Below are 5,120 nucleotides of genomic sequence, written 5' to 3' on the forward strand. Positions count from 1 at the left end.
TCATGACTGTAATTTCTCCGGTCAAGTTTCCTTATGTCTGAAAACAAAGGGCACTGAAACCTGTTTGTTCACTTTAGTTCACAGACTGCTGATTAGGAAAGTAAGTAAAATCCAATCCAAATATAAATTAAGTACACGTGAAATACCAAACCCTCTAATAAACAGTGAGCTACATACAAGTCCCAGGCACTCCACAACGATTTCTAGACTGAAAATCCTGAAGAGCAAAAAGATTGCCAGTGTTATTAGATATCCCAAAGACAGGATTTTTTTGTTTGTTTGTTTGTTTGTTTGACACGGGGTCTCACTCTGTGGCCCAGGCTGGAGTGCAATGGCGCCATCTCGGCTTACTGCAACCTCTGCCTACTGGGTTGAAGTGATTCTCCCGCCTCAGCCTCCTGAGTAGCTGGGATTACAGGCACCCACCATCATGCCCAGCCAATTTTTCTATTTTTGTAGGGACGGGGTTTCACCATGTTGGCTGGGCTGGTCTTGACCTCTTGACGTCAGGTGATCCGACAGCCTCGGCCTCCCAAAATGCTAGGATTAGACGCGTGAACCACTGAGTCCGGCCAACGGGAATTTTTTTTTTTTTATGCAAAATACATTAACACCCCCCCCACCCAAAGTAATATTTAAGTCTTTTCATTTATGGGAATATATATTATATATATACACACACATATACATACACGTATATACATTTAATGGAAACACATTACCTTTCACTCAACAACTATTCAAGACAGTAACCATTTGGGGCAAGCATTCCTCCTCGGTGGCCAAAGCAACAAAACCTGAAGTAAGCCACAAGGTCTGCAGGAAGCTCCATGCCTGGGACTACCACCAGGCAGGCACTAGTTTCCCTGCCCACCACTGCCTCAGCCACACCCCTGCCCGACACAGGGTCAACCCGGGTTCTCCTGAGCGGAGCAAGCCAAAGCAGGGCGTCCTTGAGTGGACCGGGCCTCGCCAGCCACAGGGTCAGCCCCAGAAGCAGCAGGGCCCGCTTGACCGCGGATGCCAGGACGCCCTCGTGCAAGCCTCGAAGGGGGCTGCCACTGCGGACATTCGCCAGAGCGCAAGCGGCAGCCAGGAGAAGCCCTCGCAGGCGCTGGAGGGGATCCAAGCCGTCCGCACCTCGCAGAGCTACGTAAGAAGGATAAACTACAGCCGCCATAATCGGGCTGAGGTCGCCTAGCAACCAGGAGCCTAGTGCACGAGCGCCAGGCATTGGCCTGCACGTGTCACGTGAGCAAGCGCTGCTGCCCATTGGCAGATTACGTCGCAGGCATGTGACGAGGCCGGAGCGCGCTTCCGCAAAGCTCTCCGCAAAGGCGGCTGTGGCGCTGGGCGCGGAGGAGAGGCTTTCCGGCGACCTTTTCCCCAGCCTTGTGCGAAGTTCTGGCTTTGGCTGGTGCGACCAAAGAGAGGAAACCGGCGCTTGAGGCCTTTCAGGGCTGGCTATGGTGAAGCAGTGAAACGGTGCAGAATTGTGCCTGTGAAGCTAGTTCAGTCGTGCAAGAGCATTTCTTCAGGATAAGACAGAAGTTTTTTAGTTACGTCAACACCTGCAAATATTAGGCTGGCCAGAAATTTCCTGACAAATAATGGGTGAAGGCCAGGCGCTCGGTGGCTCGTGCCTGTAATCCCAGTACTTTGGGAGGCTGAGGCGGGTGGATCATTTGAGGTCAGGAGTGCGAGACCAGCCTGGCAAACATGGCGAAACCCTGTCTCTACTAAAAGTACAAAAATTAGCCGGGCGTGGTGGCGCGCGCCTGTAATCCCAGCTACTCGGGAGGCTGAGGCGGCAGAATCACTTGAATCTCGGCGGCAGAGGTTGCAGTAAGCCGAGATCACGCCGCTGCACTCCAGCCTGGGCGACAGACATTTTTTAATAAATAAATATGAAAATTAATGCTATGGAGTTGGACAGACTTTATTCAGTGCTGACTAGAAGAGAGACTGCATGGGGGCAGGAGGAGTTTATTTGGGCTCCAGAGAGGCCTCCCACTGACATAATTACTAGAAAAGTAGAAATTCCATTGTGCCTTTTAGAGAACTACGTTCTGGTTTATAATCCAGCCTCTCATGAGCGAAGGGGCAGAACCTCTTATTCACGTGTCACTTCGTGAAAGCTAGGGTCTAATACGCAGACCAGGATGAGTGGGGACTCCGCCACAGACCTGGGAGGCCTGGCTGTGAAAACTTTTATAATGTGAAAGGGATGTAGACGAAAAGAGTCAAACTCTAAAATATTCGAAGAGGTTTAATTTTGAACCAAATGTGAGTGACCGTGGCTTGTGATACAGCTCCAGGAGATCCTGAGAACGTGCCCAAGGTGTTCGGGCTACAGCTTGGTTTTATACATTTTAGGGAGACATAAGACATCAGTTAATACCTGTAAGATGTGCATTGGTTTGGACTTACCAGGTCCCAAGTGAATTCACAGATTTTTCTGCTTGGCAATTGGTTGACAGTTTATCTAAAGCCCTGGAATCCACATAAGGGAGTTGTCTGGGTTAGGATAAGGGATTGTAGAGACCAAGGATATTATGTAGATTAATCCTCCAGGTAGCAGGCTTTGGAGAGAATAGATCGCAAATGTTTCTTATCAGATTACAGACGGCTTTGCTGGGCCATTTAAAAATATGTTAAAACAGGGCAGGCACGGTGGCTCATGCCTGTAATCCCAGCTCTTTGGGAGGCCAAGGCAAGCAGATCACCTGAGGTCTGGAGTTCTAGACCAGCCTAACAAACATGAAGAAACCCCGTCTCTACTAAAAATACAAACTACTACAGCTACTCGGGAGGCTGAGGCAGGAGAATCACTTGAACCCAGGAGGCGGAGGTTACAGTGAGCCAAGATCACACCATTGCACTCCAGCCTGGGCAACAAGAGCGAAACTCTGTCTCAAAAAAAAAAAGTCAAAACAACCTATTTTATCTTTGATTTCCCTCAGGGTGTGCTATCTGTCATGTTGGTATCTTATTGCTACAAAGAATCTGTTCTAGCTGGGCAGTGGCTCACACCTGTAATCCCAACACTTTGGGAGACCTTGAGTCCAGGACTTCAAGACCAGCCTGGGCAACATGGTGAGACCCTGTCTCTACAAAAAAATACAAAAATTAGCCAGACATGGTGGCACGTGCCTATGGTCCCAGCTACTTGGGAGGCTGAGGTGGGAGGATTGCCTGAGGCCGGGAAGCAGCGGTTGCAGTGAGCCAAGATGGAACCAGTGTACTGTTTTAGTGTTAGTGCTGGTTAGCTGTGCCTGAATTCCAAAGGGAAGACGGTATGATGAAGCATGTGTGACCACCTATTCACATACCTCTGTAGTCCCAGCTACTTGGGAGGCTGAGGGGGGAGGATTGCTTGAGGCCAGGTATTCTGGGCTGTAGTGCAGTATGATCACACGTGTAAATACCCACTGTGCTCCAGCCTGGGCAATATAGTGAGACCCCATCTCTTATAAATAGGCTGGGCGCAGTGGCTCACACCTGTAATCCCAGCACTTTGGGAGGCCAAGGCAGGTGGATCACAAGGTCAGGAAATCGAGACCATCCTGGCCAACATGGTGAAACCCCGTCTCTACTAAAAATACGAAAAAAAAAAAAAAAAATAGCTGGGCGTGGCGTCGTACTCCTGTAGTCCCAGCTACTCAGAAGGTTAAGGCAGGAGAATTGCTTGAACCCAGGAGATGGAAATTGCAGTGAGCTGAGATCGTGCCACTGCACTACAGCCTGGGTGACAGTGTGAGACTCCATCTCTTTTTGTATTTTATTTATTTTTTATTTATTTTTTTAAGACAGGGTTTCACCATGTTGGTCAGGCTGGTCTTGAACTCCTGACCTCAGGTGATCTGCCCGCCTTGGCCTCCAAAGTGTTTGGATTACAGGCATGAGCCACCGCGCCCAGCCGAGACTCCATCTCAATAAATAAATAAAATAAATAACAGCCATTCTCAGATGGCTATGGAGTAAGTGAAGTAAGTTTATGTCGGTCCAGAGGTTGGCCAGGCAAGGTGGCTCATGCCTGTAATCCTAGAGCTTTGGGATGTGGAGGTGGGAGGCTCACTTGAGGCCAGGTGGTAGAGACCAGCCTGGGCAACATAGTGAGACCCCCATCCGTTTAAAAAAAATAAAAATAATCATCTGAGTGTGGTGGTGCGCGCCTGTAGTCCCAGTAATTCTAGAGGCTTAGGTGGGAGTACTGCTTGAGCTCAGGAGTTCAAGGCTGCAGTGAGCCGTGATTATGCCACTGCACTCCAGCCTAGATGACAGAGAGAGACCCTGCCTCCACAAAAGAAACCAGAAAAAGAAGTTAGCGCTGAGAAAAGTCCATGATTACCTGAAATGTTTTGATAACCCAGTGAGTTCAGGTACATTGGAAATGAGAAGGAGTTGACCCAGAATATAGTGGGACTGAAAGGTTGTCCGATCTTAGGAAAGGTAAGCCGGAGACAGAGGAGTTGTTGCATTATACATGCGCACACAATCCTGGCCTAGGAATGGAGAGTTTTTGTGTTAAGGTAAAATGAGTAACATAAAGCACTATCAGCTATCAGTTTACATCCCAGAAACAATGAGAGGCTTCTTTGAGCAAGCAACCTATTCAGAAATTGATGATGAGGGGAAATCTTAACAATATGTACTTGACTTTTTTTAAAAGCAATGGTTCATAAGTATGAAACAGTTATTTACAGTGTTTGGGGGATTTAGCTCCCACTATAGGAGTTATAAAAACTAACCAGGGTAGATGCCTTTGCTGGTTTGTTCTTTCTAGTAGAGAAGAATTAGGCAAGTACCTAGAAGTAGATAGAAACTTTGTTCGCTGGGCCAGGCGCTGTGGCTCACACCTGTAATCCTAGCAGTTTGAGAGGCCGAGGCAGGTGGATCACCTGGAGTTCAGTCAGGAGTTCGAGACCAGCCTGGCCAACATGGCGAAGCCTGTCTCTACTATAAATACAAAAATTAGCTGGGCATAGTGGCAAGTGCCTGTAATCCCAGCTATTTGGGAGGCTGAAGCAGGAAACTCGCTTGAACCCAGGAGGTGGGGTTGCAGTGAGCCCAGATCATGGCACTGCATTCCAGCAGGAGCAAAGGAGCAAGACTCTGTC

At 48.6% G+C, this 5,120-nt stretch overlaps 1 protein-coding gene across 1 annotated transcript in view; it reads right to left on the bottom strand.

The window, feature by feature from the left end:
* AGMAT (agmatinase) overlaps positions 1-1,194 on the bottom strand; it is a 35,864-nt gene extending 34,670 nt beyond the window's left edge. The window contains exon 1 of the mRNA XM_017505016.2: positions 723-1,194. The gene's annotated coding sequence lies outside the window, so the exon portion shown is untranslated. The remainder of the gene's footprint in view (positions 1-722) is intronic.
* Between the last annotated feature and the right edge of the window lie 3,926 nt (positions 1,195-5,120).

This window comes from Cebus imitator, unplaced genomic scaffold (assembly GCF_001604975.1).
Source record: "Cebus imitator isolate Cc_AM_T3 unplaced genomic scaffold, Cebus_imitator-1.0 Scaffold15, whole genome shotgun sequence".
Lineage (NCBI taxonomy): Eukaryota > Metazoa > Chordata > Mammalia > Primates > Cebidae > Cebus > Cebus imitator.